An 18,581-nucleotide genomic window follows, 5' to 3' on the forward strand; every position below is an offset into this window, starting at 1 on the left:
CTGTTTCTAGTAAGGCTTTTGACAAGGCGAGTGTTTCTATGTTTGTGTATCCCACTGTGTCCCTGGTTGTAGACATTAGAAAAGAGAATGCATCAATGGATGTGTCCTGTCTAGTAGAAAGCTTCCCAGCATTCATCCTGCCCAATTTATGAATGGACTGCGGCTTGCCTTATGGATGGGCAACACCTACTATCTTCCTAAGTTCCTGTTTTCTTCCTGAATTCTGGCCACTCTCCAGAATAGGCTCATGGTTTTGTGTCCAAGATATGTACCACCTCCAAGCTCGGTGACATGGCCATGTACTGGATAGTTGAAAGGAATGGTGAGCATCTCAGAAAACTCAGATATCAGTGTGACCAGTAAAGTCTCCCTGGAGAAAGCCTGCTTTGGGCCTTGGGCTTACCTATCCTTCTGTGGCCCTGAATGTCAGGAAGGCCTTTGCCTCAGGGCACCCCTTTGTGAAGCCTGAAGAAAACAGTTTTCAAATGGAAATGAATGGGCATCACCTGTGGCTCTTTGCTTAATTGCTTTGCAAAGGGATGTGTCTGAATCAGCCTCTTGGCCCAGTGTGAGGCTGTGGCTTAGATTGTCAGCACCTGGTGGATCCAAAGAAAGATCCCATGTGTGCATCCAAAGCCAAATTGGCACAAAAGCAGTCATCCTGGATGAGGTCTCTCGCCTTCCTCTGTAAGGTTCCTGACCTCCATCAAGTGAGAATAGGGATCCTTTGTGTCAAATGAGTCCTTCGAAGCCATGCAGAGGCTAGCCCATAGGTGCTTGGGTTTTCTCATGACTCCAGTTCACACAAAGAATCTATACCCGGCAGTCAGTAGGCCTCCAATTGGAGAAGTAGAGCAGTATTAAAGGCAGGCCTATTTGATCACTCCAGGTCCACAGGAAGGGTGTCCAGTCCACCCTACATTAGGCAAATGAGAGGCAAGGGAGCTTATTGTGGACACTGTCTTGGGCTGTGCCCCTCATGGAAACCTCCAGCCAGAGGTTATGATGAGTGTCTATATGGAAGAAGATGAGGGCCATGTGGCAGTGTTTTGGTTTGAATTGTGGTGTGGCAGTGGGAAGAGATGACTGGGTCCACCTGGGCTTGAACTCTGGTGTGATTCCCCTTGGAGACTGAGTTCTGGAACTGACCTCAGAGAAGTATTGCCATGAATAGTTTCGGGATGTTAGGAGGCCACGCATGAGAGTCGCCCTTGGAAACTGAGATCTAGGCCCAGGCTGGCTTTCCACAGAGCACTGGGAATCTCAGCCCGGATATCACATGATTTTATTCTTAAAGACCTGGCAGCCATCGTGGAGAGTCCAAACACACGTAGACCTCACATTGTAGACCTCAATGGGCCTGGCTTCCTGTGACCTTTTGGCCACTCTTTGGGAAGCCTTGTTTGTGAGAGTTCCCCAGAGCTTTCGTTGAAATGAGCTTCCTCACCATTTGATGGTTCCCGAAGGAATGGAAACCCACAGTGCCTCCAACTTCATCCTTTAAAAATGGCTAGCTAGATAAATACCATGACGTTTTTGAAATTCCCATGACCAGGTGGCACTGGAGAACCTTTGGATGTCCTGTTGCTGATCATGAGTGTACCAGACAGTGCCTTGATTGACTGGGTTTCATGAAAATGGTGTAAAACAGAGATGCCAGTAAGTTGGGGCCCGCTGAGTAGTGGGCCTAGAGCAGTGGTGTGCAGGTGTGTGATAAAACATCTGTGGTGGGGCCATGTGGATCTGCCATTGGCTTCCAAATGGCTTGTGACTGACATGGTGCAGTGAGCAGACCCTTCTATGTAAAGGCATCTTGTTATATGGAGAGGTTTCAGGGCAATGTTCAGAATCAGGTTGCTATGGTCAAGGGGGCAAGCTCTGTGGGATAGAAGCCTGGCTGGTGCATTCTCCTAGGACCTTGACCCACCACACGTGACAGAACTCCCTCCAGCACTGTGTCCCAGTTGAACTCCTTGTATTTCCTGAAGCAAATTCCGAACTCCCAGTGCAGCAGCAAGAAACACCACGAAAAGTGGAGGATGACCAAATGGCTTCACAGTCCACACACGGAGACACTTAGACCCCAGTGGCCACAGTTTACCTGCAAAGAGAGAATTCAGCACTTCTGCCTCATGTTCATTGGAAAATCAGAAACCATGTCCTCCAGGTCACATAGATGCAGACCTGGTTTGATGGTCTCACTACAAAGGAAGCTAAAGCTCCTGACAACAACATATATTTCAAGTGCCCAACCTCAGAAGCAGTTTCTCACGAAGTCTTTAGGCCAGCAGAGCTCCACGTTTGTGGAGTGTTTACCCTGTCCCTTACTCATGGAAACTAGTCTACCACCTCCAAGGTTGTGAACTCCTGAGCATTTTCCATTCCACATATGTATTCACAGCATTTCTAACTCTTCTCCTCAAATTGTGTCTTACTTATTGCGAAGGTAATGTCAAGGCAATGTTCTGGATGAGAGTGGGAAGATTTTTTTGTAGCACATATTGGCCTACACATTGGATTCATTTTCCTATTTTCCGTTCGAAATACTGAATCCCTGACACTAACCCATACCCTACTAGATTGTGACTACGAATACTAATATGATGGAGAAAAATAACTCAAACAGAATAGAAATACAGGCAGTTCAGAGGAGGCCTGGTGTATAGTTGGACTGGCCTTTGGCATTATAAAGGGTAGGTGTTATAAATCTAGTCCAATTTAATAGAAATAGTTCTCCATGTGTTTTGAATGTTAACAAATATGTGAATTCCTGTCTCCCTTTCTCTGTAGCCTATTCAGCAACATGCATTTTTACATGCACATATAGAATCCTACCTCCTATCCCACGTCCATTCTTGTGAGGTGGCTGACTTGGCAGATACAAGTTGTGAGAAGAGATCACTCCTCCTAAACGCTGTTGGAACTGAGAATTCAACCTCCAGGTGAGCTTCCCACTTGAACAACATGATACATAAATACATGTTCAGTAAAATAAATATTTTTGGATCTGTGGATGATAAATATTTCATGATGAATTTCGATTGGCATATATATTTCTACTCTTTAATGTCTGGGTTTGTGTGTGTGTGTTGTTTTTTTTGTGTATATATATACACACACACACACACACACATACACACACTCTCCAGATTTTTCAAAATATGAAATGTATGTGTCATATTATATACTCCCTAAATTCATTCATGTTCATATATGTGGATTTATAATCAACTTTTCACAAGATTATTCTCAGAAATAGTCATCCACCTGAAATACATATTTGTTTCCTAGTGCTGAAATCCTAATATTTCTACAGTAACTGACCCAGTTTAACATGAATGCAAGTAGATTCCTATGGGACATGATGTGTATTTTGACGTTCATTTTTATTCAACACTGGTACATTACTATTTCTTCAGTTGATGCACATCATAGGATATGTATTTCATCCTCAAGTTCACAAATTTCTAGGCATTTATTTCCCTTTCAATCACTTCCTGCTTCAGAACACATGTATACCTCCACGTTTCTTGACTGGTCTTTTCATGAGACTTCTTTCCAAACACATTCTTTTCCATTTCCATAATCCCTTGTGAAGCAAAACTCACACCCCCTTCATGGTAAACCATAACCCCAATATCACCATTAGATGTATAACTGGTTAGAATGAATGGTTGTGTATCAATATTAGATTTCCTATATATTTTCAGATATCAATGCAATCCATTATTTAAATTGGAACCTGTTATACTATTTATTCACAGTATGGTCTATTCATGCATTATCTCTATATTCATAGACCCAGGGTACACCTATTTGTACCCCCAAAGGCTAATTTATATGTCTTCAACATATTACTCCCAGAAATGGTGGAAGAAACACTCATGTCACCTGATCTACATATACATTTTATCACAGTGATATTCTGGACACAAAATGCAAAGGTCACACTTATGATTGCACCAAAGCCTCATTGGAAAGTGAGCATGGATTACTAAAAACATCCTTGTCCAGGTTGCCTAATGCTCTCAAATGTCAATGCTATTGGTGACTACACATTTGTTTCTTCCTAAGATGATATATTCAACCTCAACCCTGTTGAAAATGTCTAATCCACTCACTCACTTTATACTTTGCCTGATTTCCTAATGTCTCTATTGATATCTGCTTTCCTACATATGTTCCCCAGTTCATCATTGTGACTGACTCTTCACATGTGCTGACGTTTACATTCACTCTCTAACCGACACCCTATTGCTAAAGAACTTTTGGTCCAAATTGCATACTCACTCTTCTTCCAAAACTTACCAACTATCTTCCTAATCCTACCTACTATCCCTTTTTGACTGGATGTTCTCTTCTACATTCAATCATCCAAGGTACAAGGTCCTATGCCATTGTGTATCGATTTATCTGAGACATCTGTGCAGAAAGTCATTCAAAGCTAAGTATCCCAATCAAGGGCCCAATGCCCTTCTGGCCTTCAAATCTTACTTGGATTTCTGTTTTCATACATATATTTCACCTATATATTATTATAAATATCGCAGGTTCCCAATACCATTCTTCATCCAGCAGAGTGATTCCTAAGCCACATCAAACAGGTTCTTAACCCTAACCATACACTGTTCCCTCAATCTAACTTTACAGAAGAGCAGGGACAGAGTGGGTCTTACAATACAGGAATGTGGGGGATCTTCCACCTGCTGAGAACCTCAAAGGTCCATGCAGAAATGATCCCTGGAGAAGATGTAGGCAGCTATGAAGGACCTGAGAGAGCAGAAGTCATCTTCCATGGCAAACCACCTGGTCGGGATGAAGGGATGTGTCTGAATGAGCCTCTCTCTTCTTAATGTAGACAAGATGGACCAAAGCAGGCCTGTGTGGAGAGCTGTTCCTTGGTGCCTATGGTTGATATTCCATTCTAACTTGTGAAAGTGTCACAGGAAGGAGGGGAAGCCTCCATCTCATGGGAGCCTTGGAAGCAACTGTTAGGACACAGTGGTTGCCAAGGCAGTGACCTCATTCAGTTCCTGAAGGAAGTGACCTCACCTCACTTCCTTGGTGATGGAACTCTCTGAACTTGGGATCCAGGAAGCCAGGCACCCAGAGCCAGTCCCAGTCCCAGTCCCAGTGGGCTCACTTGTTTGGATTTACCAAGGACAGAGTCAGTCTTTCTTGGTACCCACTGAGGTGAGGATTGCCAAATGCCAGGATAGCTCTGCAGAGGGGCCTTTCCTGAGAAAGCAGGTAGTGGCTCACCGCTGGCTCCTGACAACTTCACAGAGTTGGCCAAGGAGGCCAGATGTGAGACAGGACAGGCCCTTTCGGGGGAACATAGTATGGCCCACCAGTCAGACGACACTCCGGGTAGTCACAGACCAACTTGGAAGGAGGTGCCTTTGTGGGTGTGGGTGTGAGTTTGTGGTTTTGTCTCATGTTCTGAGAATAGGTAGGAAAGGCGGTTTGTTTGGTTTGGAGTGGACTGTTTCTAGTAAGGCTTTTGACAAGGCGAGTGTTTCTATGTTTGTGTATCCCACTGTGTCCCTGGTTGTAGACATTAGAAAAGAGAATGCATCAATGGATGTGTCCTGTCTAGTAGAAAGCTTCCCAGCATTCATCCTGCCCAATTTATGAATGGACTGCGGCTTGCCTTATGGATGGGCAACACCTACTATCTTCCTAAGTTCCTGTTTTCTTCCTGAATTCTGGCCACTCTCCAGAATAGGCTCATGGTTTTGTGTCCAAGATATGTACCACCTCCAAGCTCGGTGACATGGCCATGTACTGGATAGTTGAAAGGAATGGTGAGCATCTCAGAAAACTCAGATATCAGTGTGACCAGTAAAGTCTCCCTGGAGAAAGCCTGCTTTGGGCCTTGGGCTTACCTATCCTTCTGTGGCCCTGAATGTCAGGAAGGCCTTTGCCTCAGGGCACCCCTTTGTGAAGCCTGAAGAAAACAGTTTTCAAATGGAAATGAATGGGCATCACCTGTGGCTCTTTGCTTAATTGCTTTGCAAAGGGATGTGTCTGAATCAGCCTCTTGGCCCAGTGTGAGGCTGTGGCTTAGATTGTCAGCACCTGGTGGATCCAAAGAAAGATCCCATGTGTGCATCCAAAGCCAAATTGGCACAAAAGCAGTCATCCTGGATGAGGTCTCTCGCCTTCCTCTGTAAGGTTCCTGACCTCCATCAAGTGAGAATAGGGATCCTTTGTGTCAAATGAGTCCTTCGAAGCCATGCAGAGGCTAGCCCATAGGTGCTTGGGTTTTCTCATGACTCCAGTTCACACAAAGAATCTATACCCGGCAGTCAGTAGGCCTCCAATTGGAGAAGTAGAGCAGTATTAAAGGCAGGCCTATTTGATCACTCCAGGTCCACAGGAAGGGTGTCCAGTCCACCCTACATTAGGCAAATGAGAGGCAAGGGAGCTTATTGTGGACACTGTCTTGGGCTGTGCCCCTCATGGAAACCTCCAGCCAGAGGTTATGATGAGTGTCTATATGGAAGAAGATGAGGGCCATGTGGCAGTGTTTTGGTTTGAATTGTGGTGTGGCAGTGGGAAGAGATGACTGGGTCCACCTGGGCTTGAACTCTGGTGTGATTCCCCTTGGAGACTGAGTTCTGGAACTGACCTCAGAGAAGTATTGCCGTGAATAGTTTCGGGATGTTAGGAGGCCACGCATGAGAGTCGCCCTTGGAAACTGAGATCTAGGCCCAGGCTGGCTTTCCACAGAGCACTGGGAATCTCAGCCCGGATATCACATGATTTTATTCTTAAAGACCTGGCAGCCATCGTGGAGAGTCCAAACACACGTAGACCTCACATTGTAGACCTCAATGGGCCTGGCTTCCTGTGACCTTTTGGCCACTCTTTGGGAAGCCTTGTTTGTGAGAGTTCCCCAGAGCTTTCGTTGAAATGAGCTTCCTCACCATTTGATGGTTCCCGAAGGAATGGAAACCCACAGTGCCTCCAACTTCATCCTTTAAAAATGGCTAGCTAGATAAATACCATGACGTTTTTGAAATTCCCATGACCAGGTGGCACTGGAGAACCTTTGGATGTCCTGTTGCTGATCATGAGTGTACCAGACAGTGCCTTGATTGACTGGGTTTCATGAAAATGGTGTAAAACAGAGATGCCAGTAAGTTGGGGCCCGCTGAGTAGTGGGCCTAGAGCAGTGGTGTGCAGGTGTGTGATAAAACATCTGTGGTGGGGCCATGTGGATCTGCCATTGGCTTCCAAATGGCTTGTGACTGACATGGTGCAGTGAGCAGACCCTTCTATGTAAAGGCATCTTGTTATATGGAGAGGTTTCAGGGCAATGTTCAGAATCAGGTTGCTATGGTCAAGGGGGCAAGCTCTGTGGGATAGAAGCCTGGCTGGTGCATTCTCCTAGGACCTTGACCCACCACACGTGACAGAACTCCCTCCAGCACTGTGTCCCAGTTGAACTCCTTGTATTTCCTGAAGCAAATTCCGAACTCCCAGTGCAGCAGCAAGAAACACCACGAAAAGTGGAGGATGACCAAATGGCTTCACAGTCCACACACGGAGACACTTAGACCCCAGTGGCCACAGTTTACCTGCAAAGAGAGAATTCAGCACTTCTGCCTCATGTTCATTGGAAAATCAGAAACCATGTCCTCCAGGTCACATAGATGCAGACCTGGTTTGATGGTCTCACTACAAAGGAAGCTAAAGCTCCTGACAACAACATATATTTCAAGTGCCCAACCTCAGAAGCAGTTTCTCACGAAGTCTTTAGGCCAGCAGAGCTCCACGTTTGTGGAGTGTTTACCCTGTCCCTTACTCATGGAAACTAGTCTACCACCTCCAAGGTTGTGAACTCCTGAGCATTTTCCATTCCACATATGTATTCACAGCATTTCTAACTCTTCTCCTCAAATTGTGTCTTACTTATTGCGAAGGTAATGTCAAGGCAATGTTCTGGATGAGAGTGGGAAGATTTTTTTGTAGCACATATTGGCCTACACATTGGATTCATTTTCCTATTTTCCGTTCGAAATACTGAATCCCTGACACTAACCCATACCCTACTAGATTGTGACTACGAATACTAATATGATGGAGAAAAATAACTCAAACAGAATAGAAATACAGGCAGTTCAGAGGAGGCCTGGTGTATAGTTGGACTGGCCTTTGGCATTATAAAGGGTAGGTGTTATAAATCTAGTCCAATTTAATAGAAATAGTTCTCCATGTGTTTTGAATGTTAACAAATATGTGAATTCCTGTCTCCCTTTCTCTGTAGCCTATTCAGCAACATGCATTTTTACATGCACATATAGAATCCTACCTCCTATCCCACGTCCATTCTTGTGAGGTGGCTGACTTGGCAGATACAAGTTGTGAGAAGAGATCACTCCTCCTAAACGCTGTTGGAACTGAGAATTCAACCTCCAGGTGAGCTTCCCACTTGAACAACATGATACATAAATACATGTTCAGTAAAATAAATATTTTTGGATCTGTGGATGATAAATATTTCATGATGAATTTCGATTGGCATATATATTTCTACTCTTTAATGTCTGGGTTTGTGTGTGTGTGTTGTTTTTTTTTGTGTATATATATATACACACACACACACACACATACACACACTCTCCAGATTTTTCAAAATATGAAATGTATGTGTCATATTATATACTCCCTAAATTCATTCATGTTCATATATGTGGATTTATAATCAACTTTTCACAAGATTATTCTCAGAAATAGTCATCCACCTGAAATACATATTTGTTTCCTAGTGCTGAAATCCTAATATTTCTACAGTAACTGACCCAGTTTAACATGAATGCAAGTAGATTCCTATGGGACATGATGTGTATTTTGACGTTCATTTTTATTCAACACTGGTACATTACTATTTCTTCAGTTGATGCACATCATAGGATATGTATTTCATCCTCAAGTTCACAAATTTCTAGGCATTTATTTCCCTTTCAATCACTTCCTGCTTCAGAACACATGTATACCTCCACGTTTCTTGACTGGTCTTTTCATGAGACTTCTTTCCAAACACATTCTTTTCCATTTCCATAATCCCTTGTGAAGCAAAACTCACACCCCCTTCATGGTAAACCATAACCCCAATATCACCATTAGATGTATAACTGGTTAGAATGAATGGTTGTGTATCAATATTAGATTTCCTATATATTTTCAGATATCAATGCAATCCATTATTTAAATTGGAACCTGTTATACTATTTATTCACAGTATGGTCTATTCATGCATTATCTCTATATTCATAGACCCAGGGTACACCTATTTGTACCCCCAAAGGCTAATTTATATGTCTTCAACATATTACTCCCAGAAATGGTGGAAGAAACACTCATGTCACCTGATCTACATATACATTTTATCACAGTGATATTCTGGACACAAAATGCAAAGGTCACACTTATGATTGCACCAAAGCCTCATTGGAAAGTGAGCATGGATTACTAAAAACATCCTTGTCCAGGTTGCCTAATGCTCTCAAATGTCAATGCTATTGGTGACTACACATTTGTTTCTTCCTAAGATGATATATTCAACCTCAACCCTGTTGAAAATGTCTAATCCACTCACTCACTTTATACTTTGCCTGATTTCCTAATGTCTCTATTGATATCTGCTTTCCTACATATGTTCCCCAGTTCATCATTGTGACTGACTCTTCACATGTGCTGACGTTTACATTCACTCTCTAACCGACACCCTATTGCTAAAGAACTTTTGGTCCAAATTGCATACTCACTCTTCTTCCAAAACTTACCAACTATCTTCCTAATCCTACCTACTATCCCTTTTTGACTGGATGTTCTCTTCTACATTCAATCATCCAAGGTACAAGGTCCCATGCCATTGTATATCGATTTATCTGAGACATCTGTGCAGAAAGTCATTCAAAGCTAAGTATCCCAATCAAGGGCCCAATGCCCTTCTGGCCTTCAAATCTTACTTGGATTTCTGTTTTCATACATATATTTCACCTATATATTATTATAAATATCGCAGGTTCCCAATACCATTCTTCATCCAGCAGAGTGATTCCTAAGCCACATCAAACAGGTTCTTAACCCTAACCATACACTGTTCCCTCAATCTAACTTTACAGAAGAGCAGGGACAGAGTGGGTCTTACAATACAGGAATGTGGGGGATCTTCCACCTGCTGAGAACCTCAAAGGTCCATGCAGAAATGATCCCTGGAGAAGATGTAGGCAGCTATGAAGGACCTGAGAGAGCAGAAGTCATCTTCCATGGCAAACCACCTGGTCGGGATGAAGGGATGTGTCTGAATGAGCCTCTCTCTTCTTAATGTAGACAAGATGGACCAAAGCAGGCCTGTGTGGAGAGCTGTTCCTTGGTGCCTATGGTTGATATTCCATTCTAACTTGTGAAAGTGTCACAGGAAGGAGGGGAAGCCTCCATCTCATGGGAGCCTTGGAAGCAACTGTTAGGACACAGTGGTTGCCAAGGCAGTGACCTCATTCAGTTCCTGAAGGAAGTGACCTCACCTCACTTCCTTGGTGATGGAACTCTCTGAACTTGGGATCCAGGAAGCCAGGCACCCAGAGCCAGTCCCAGTCCCAGTCCCAGTGGGCTCACTTGTTTGGATTTACCAAGGACAGAGTCAGTCTTTCTTGGTACCCACTGAGGTGAGGATTGCCAAATGCCAGGATAGCTCTGCAGAGGGGCCTTTCCTGAGAAAGCAGGTAGTGGCTCACCGCTGGCTCCTGACAACTTCACAGAGTTGGCCAAGGAGGCCAGATGTGAGACAGGACAGGCCCTTTCGGGGGAACATAGTATGGCCCACCAGTCAGACGACACTCCGGGTAGTCACAGACCAACTTGGAAGGAGGTGCCTTTGTGGGTGTGGGTGTGAGTTTGTGGTTTTGTCTCATGTTCTGAGAATAGGTAGGAAAGGCGGTTTGTTTGGTTTGGAGTGGACTGTTTCTAGTAAGGCTTTTGACAAGGCGAGTGTTTCTATGTTTGTGTATCCCACTGTGTCCCTGGTTGTAGACATTAGAAAAGAGAATGCATCAATGGATGTGTCCTGTCTAGTAGAAAGCTTCCCAGCATTCATCCTGCCCAATTTATGAATGGACTGCGGCTTGCCTTATGGATGGGCAACACCTACTATCTTCCTAAGTTCCTGTTTTCTTCCTGAATTCTGGCCACTCTCCAGAATAGGCTCATGGTTTTGTGTCCAAGATATGTACCACCTCCAAGCTCGGTGACATGGCCATGTACTGGATAGTTGAAAGGAATGGTGAGCATCTCAGAAAACTCAGATATCAGTGTGACCAGTAAAGTCTCCCTGGAGAAAGCCTGCTTTGGGCCTTGGGCTTACCTATCCTTCTGTGGCCCTGAATGTCAGGAAGGCCTTTGCCTCAGGGCACCCCTTTGTGAAGCCTGAAGAAAACAGTTTTCAAATGGAAATGAATGGGCATCACCTGTGGCTCTTTGCTTAATTGCTTTGCAAAGGGATGTGTCTGAATCAGCCTCTTGGCCCAGTGTGAGGCTGTGGCTTAGATTGTCAGCACCTGGTGGATCCAAAGAAAGATCCCATGTGTGCATCCAAAGCCAAATTGGCACAAAAGCAGTCATCCTGGATGAGGTCTCTCGCCTTCCTCTGTAAGGTTCCTGACCTCCATCAAGTGAGAATAGGGATCCTTTGTGTCAAATGAGTCCTTCGAAGCCATGCAGAGGCTAGCCCATAGGTGCTTGGGTTTTCTCATGACTCCAGTTCACACAAAGAATCTATACCCGGCAGTCAGTAGGCCTCCAATTGGAGAAGTAGAGCAGTATTAAAGGCAGGCCTATTTGATCACTCCAGGTCCACAGGAAGGGTGTCCAGTCCACCCTACATTAGGCAAATGAGAGGCAAGGGAGCTTATTGTGGACACTGTCTTGGGCTGTGCCCCTCATGGAAACCTCCAGCCAGAGGTTATGATGAGTGTCTATATGGAAGAAGATGAGGGCCATGTGGCAGTGTTTTGGTTTGAATTGTGGTGTGGCAGTGGGAAGAGATGACTGGGTCCACCTGGGCTTGAACTCTGGTGTGATTCCCCTTGGAGACTGAGTTCTGGAACTGACCTCAGAGAAGTATTGCCGTGAATAGTTTCGGGATGTTAGGAGGCCACGCATGAGAGTCGCCCTTGGAAACTGAGATCTAGGCCCAGGCTGGCTTTCCACAGAGCACTGGGAATCTCAGCCCGGATATCACATGATTTTATTCTTAAAGACCTGGCAGCCATCGTGGAGAGTCCAAACACACGTAGACCTCACATTGTAGACCTCAATGGGCCTGGCTTCCTGTGACCTTTTGGCCACTCTTTGGGAAGCCTTGTTTGTGAGAGTTCCCCAGAGCTTTCGTTGAAATGAGCTTCCTCACCATTTGATGGTTCCCGAAGGAATGGAAACCCACAGTGCCTCCAACTTCATCCTTTAAAAATGGCTAGCTAGATAAATACCATGACGTTTTTGAAATTCCCATGACCAGGTGGCACTGGAGAACCTTTGGATGTCCTGTTGCTGATCATGAGTGTACCAGACAGTGCCTTGATTGACTGGGTTTCATGAAAATGGTGTAAAACAGAGATGCCAGTAAGTTGGGGCCCGCTGAGTAGTGGGCCTAGAGCAGTGGTGTGCAGGTGTGTGATAAAACATCTGTGGTGGGGCCATGTGGATCTGCCATTGGCTTCCAAATGGCTTGTGACTGACATGGTGCAGTGAGCAGACCCTTCTATGTAAAGGCATCTTGTTATATGGAGAGGTTTCAGGGCAATGTTCAGAATCAGGTTGCTATGGTCAAGGGGGCAAGCTCTGTGGGATAGAAGCCTGGCTGGTGCATTCTCCTAGGACCTTGACCCACCACACGTGACAGAACTCCCTCCAGCACTGTGTCCCAGTTGAACTCCTTGTATTTCCTGAAGCAAATTCCGAACTCCCAGTGCAGCAGCAAGAAACACCACGAAAAGTGGAGGATGACCAAATGGCTTCACAGTCCACACACGGAGACACTTAGACCCCAGTGGCCACAGTTTACCTGCAAAGAGAGAATTCAGCACTTCTGCCTCATGTTCATTGGAAAATCAGAAACCATGTCCTCCAGGTCACATAGATGCAGACCTGGTTTGATGGTCTCACTACAAAGGAAGCTAAAGCTCCTGACAACAACATATATTTCAAGTGCCCAACCTCAGAAGCAGTTTCTCACGAAGTCTTTAGGCCAGCAGAGCTCCACGTTTGTGGAGTGTTTACCCTGTCCCTTACTCATGGAAACTAGTCTACCACCTCCAAGGTTGTGAACTCCTGAGCATTTTCCATTCCACATATGTATTCACAGCATTTCTAACTCTTCTCCTCAAATTGTGTCTTACTTATTGCGAAGGTAATGTCAAGGCAATGTTCTGGATGAGAGTGGGAAGATTTTTTTGTAGCACATATTGGCCTACACATTGGATTCATTTTCCTATTTTCCGTTCGAAATACTGAATCCCTGACACTAACCCATACCCTACTAGATTGTGACTACGAATACTAATATGATGGAGAAAAATAACTCAAACAGAATAGAAATACAGGCAGTTCAGAGGAGGCCTGGTGTATAGTTGGACTGGCCTTTGGCATTATAAAGGGTAGGTGTTATAAATCTAGTCCAATTTAATAGAAATAGTTCTCCATGTGTTTTGAATGTTAACAAATATGTGAATTCCTGTCTCCCTTTCTCTGTAGCCTATTCAGCAACATGCATTTTTACATGCACATATAGAATCCTACCTCCTATCCCACGTCCATTCTTGTGAGGTGGCTGACTTGGCAGATACAAGTTGTGAGAAGAGATCACTCCTCCTAAACGCTGTTGGAACTGAGAATTCAACCTCCAGGTGAGCTTCCCACTTGAACAACATGATACATAAATACATGTTCAGTAAAATAAATATTTTTGGATCTGTGGATGATAAATATTTCATGATGAATTTCGATTGGCATATATATTTCTACTCTTTAATGTCTGGGTTTGTGTGTGTGTGTTGTTTTTTTTGTGTATATATATACACACACACACACACACACATACACACACTCTCCAGATTTTTCAAAATATGAAATGTATGTGTCATATTATATACTCCCTAAATTCATTCATGTTCATATATGTGGATTTATAATCAACTTTTCACAAGATTATTCTCAGAAATAGTCATCCACCTGAAATACATATTTGTTTCCTAGTGCTGAAATCCTAATATTTCTACAGTAACTGACCCAGTTTAACATGAATGCAAGTAGATTCCTATGGGACATGATGTGTATTTTGACGTTCATTTTTATTCAACACTGGTACATTACTATTTCTTCAGTTGATGCACATCATAGGATATGTATTTCATCCTCAAGTTCACAAATTTCTAGGCATTTATTTCCCTTTCAATCACTTCCTGCTTCAGAACACATGTATACCTCCACGTTTCTTGACTGGTCTTTTCATGAGACTTCTTTCCAAACACATTCTTTTCCATTTCCATAATCCCTTGTGAAGCAAAACTCACACCCCCTTCATGGTAAACCATAACCCCAATATCACCATTAGATGTATAACTGGTTAGAATGAATGGTTGTGTATCAATATTAGATTTCCTATATATTTTCAGATATCAATGCAATCCATTATTTAAATTGGAACCTGTTATACTATTTATTCACAGTATGGTCTATTCATGCATTATCTCTATATTCATAGACCCAGGGTACACCTATTTGTACCCCCAAAGGCTAATTTATATGTCTTCAACATATTACTCCCAGAAATGGTGGAAGAAACACTCATGTCACCTGATCTACATATACATTTTATCACAGTGATATTCTGGACACAAAATGCAAAGGTCACACTTATGATTGCACCAAAGCCTCATTGGAAAGTGAGCATGGATTACTAAAAACATCCTTGTCCAGGTTGCCTAATGCTCTCAAATGTCAATGCTATTGGTGACTACACATTTGTTTCTTCCTAAGATGATATATTCAACCTCAACCCTGTTGAAAATGTCTAATCCACTCACTCACTTTATACTTTGCCTGATTTCCTAATGTCTCTATTGATATCTGCTTTCCTACATATGTTCCCCAGTTCATCATTGTGACTGACTCTTCACATGTGCTGACGTTTACATTCACTCTCTAACCGACACCCTATTGCTAAAGAACTTTTGGTCCAAATTGCATACTCACTCTTCTTCCAAAACTTACCAACTATCTTCCTAATCCTACCTACTATCCCTTTTTGACTGGATGTTCTCTTCTACATTCAATCATCCAAGGTACAAGGTCCTATGCCATTGTGTATCGATTTATCTGAGACATCTGTGCAGAAAGTCATTCAAAGCTAAGTATCCCAATCAAGGGCCCAATGCCCTTCTGGCCTTCAAATCTTACTTGGATTTCTGTTTTCATACATATATTTCACCTATATATTATTATAAATATCGCAGGTTCCCAATACCATTCTTCATCCAGCAGAGTGATTCCTAAGCCACATCAAACAGGTTCTTAACCCTAACCATACACTGTTCCCTCAATCTAACTTTACAGAAGAGCAGGGACAGAGTGGGTCTTACAATACAGGAATGTGGGGGATCTTCCACCTGCTGAGAACCTCAAAGGTCCATGCAGAAATGATCCCTGGAGAAGATGTAGGCAGCTATGAAGGACCTGAGAGAGCAGAAGTCATCTTCCATGGCAAACCACCTGGTCGGGATGAAGGGATGTGTCTGAATGAGCCTCTCTCTTCTTAATGTAGACAAGATGGACCAAAGCAGGCCTGTGTGGAGAGCTGTTCCTTGGTGCCTATGGTTGATATTCCATTCTAACTTGTGAAAGTGTCACAGGAAGGAGGGGAAGCCTCCATCTCATGGGAGCCTTGGAAGCAACTGTTAGGACACAGTGGTTGCCAAGGCAGTGACCTCATTCAGTTCCTGAAGGAAGTGACCTCACCTCACTTCCTTGGTGATGGAACTCTCTGAACTTGGGATCCAGGAAGCCAGGCACCCAGAGCCAGTCCCAGTCCCAGTCCCAGTGGGCTCACTTGTTTGGATTTACCAAGGACAGAGTCAGTCTTTCTTGGTACCCACTGAGGTGAGGATTGCCAAATGCCAGGATAGCTCTGCAGAGGGGCCTTTCCTGAGAAAGCAGGTAGTGGCTCACCGCTGGCTCCTGACAACTTCACAGAGTTGGCCAAGGAGGCCAGATGTGAGACAGGACAGGCCCTTTCGGGGGAACATAGTATGGCCCACCAGTCAGACGACACTCCGGGTAGTCACAGACCAACTTGGAAGGAGGTGCCTTTGTGGGTGTGGGTGTGAGTTTGTGGTTTTGTCTCATGTTCTGAGAATAGGTAGGAAAGGCGGTTTGTTTGGTTTGGAGTGGACTGTTTCTAGTAAGGCTTTTGACAAGGCGAGTGTTTCTATGTTTGTGTATCCCACTGTGTCCCTGGTTGTAGACATTAGAAAAGAGAATGCATCAATGGATGTGTCCTGTCTAGTAGAAAGCTTCCCAGCATTCATCCTGCCCAATTTATGAATGGACTGCGGCTTGCCTTATGGATGGGCAACACCTACTATCTTCCTAAGTTCCTGTTTTCTTCCTGAATTCTGGCCACTCTCCAGAATAGGCTCATGGTTTTGTGTCCAAGATATGTACCACCTCCAAGCTCGGTGACATGGCCATGTACTGGATAGTTGAAAGGAATGGTGAGCATCTCAGAAAACTCAGATATCAGTGTGACCAGTAAAGTCTCCCTGGAGAAAGCCTGCTTTGGGCCTTGGGCTTACCTATCCTTCTGTGGCCCTGAATGTCAGGAAGGCCTTTGCCTCAGGGCACCCCTTTGTGAAGCCTGAAGAAAACAGTTTTCAAATGGAAATGAATGGGCATCACCTGTGGCTCTTTGCTTAATTGCTTTGCAAAGGGATGTGTCTGAATCAGCCTCTTGGCCCAGTGTGAGGCTGTGGCTTAGATTGTCAGCACCTGGTGGATCCAAAGAAAGATCCCATGTGTGCATCCAAAGCCAAATTGGCACAAAAGCAGTCATCCTGGATGAGGTCTCTCGCCTTCCTCTGTAAGGTTCCTGACCTCCATCAAGTGAGAATAGGGATCCTTTGTGTCAAATGAGTCCTTCGAAGCCATGCAGAGGCTAGCCCATAGGTGCTTGGGTTTTCTCATGACTCCAGTTCACACAAAGAATCTATACCCGGCAGTCAGTAGGCCTCCAATTGGAGAAGTAGAGCAGTATTAAAGGCAGGCCTATTTGATCACTCCAGGTCCACAGGAAGGGTGTCCAGTCCACCCTACATTAGGCAAATGAGAGGCAAGGGAGCTTATTGTGGACACTGTCTTGGGCTGTGCCCCTCATGGAAACCTCCAGCCAGAGGTTATGATGAGTGTCTATATGGAAGAAGATGAGGGCCATGTGGCAGTGTTTTGGTTTGAATTGTGGTGTGGCAGTGGGAAGAGATGACTGGGTCCACCTGGGCTTGAACTCTGGTGTGATTCCCCTTGGAGACTGAGTTCTGGAACTGACCTCAGAGAAGTATTGCCGTGAATAGTTTCGGGATGTTAGGAGGCCACGCATGAGAGTCGCCCTTGGAAACTGAGATCTAGGCCCAGGCTGGCTTTCCACAGAGCACTGGGAATCTCAGCCCGGATATCACATGATTTTATTCTTAAAGACCTGGCAGCCATCGTGGAGAGTCCAAACACACGTAGACCTCACATTGTAGACCTCAATGGGCCTGGCTTCCTGTGACCTTTTGGCCACTCTTTGGGAAGCCTTGTTTGTGAGAGTTCCCCAGAGCTTTCGTTGAAATGAGCTTCCTCACCATTTGATGGTTCCCGAAGGAATGGAAACCCACAGTGCCTCCAACTTCATCCTTTAAAAATGGCTAGCTAGATAAATACCATGACGTTTTTGAAATTCCCATGACCAGGTGGCACTGGAGAACCTTTGGATGTCCTGTTGCTGATCATGAGTGTACCAGACAGTGCCTTGATTGACTGGGTTTCATGAAAATGGTGTAAAACAGAGATGCCAGTAAGTTGGGGCCCGCTGAGTAGTGGGCCTAGAGCAGTGGTGTGCAGGTGTGTGATAAAACATCTGTGGTGGGGCCATGTGGATCTGCCATTGGCTTCCAAATGGCTTGTGACTGACATGGTGCAGTGAGCAGACCCTTCTATGTAAAGGCATCTTGTTATATGGAGAGGTTTCAGGGCAATGTTCAGAATCAGGTTGCTATGGTCAAGGGGGCAAGCTCTGTGGGATAGAAGCCTGGCTGGTGCATTCTCCTAGGACCTTGACCCACCACACGTGACAGAACTCCCTCCAGCACTGTGTCCCAGTTGAACTCCTTGTATTTCCTGAAGCAAATTCCGAACTCCCAGTGCAGCAGCAAGAAACACCACGAAAAGTGGAGGATGACCAAATGGCTTCACAGTCCACACACGGAGACACTTAGACCCCAGTGGCCACAGTTTACCTGCAAAGAGAGAATTCAGCACTT

The sequence above is a fragment of the Spermophilus citellus genome, assembly GCF_964194105.1.
Source record: "Spermophilus citellus genome assembly, contig: SCAFFOLD_435, whole genome shotgun sequence".
NCBI lineage: Eukaryota > Metazoa > Chordata > Mammalia > Rodentia > Sciuridae > Spermophilus > Spermophilus citellus.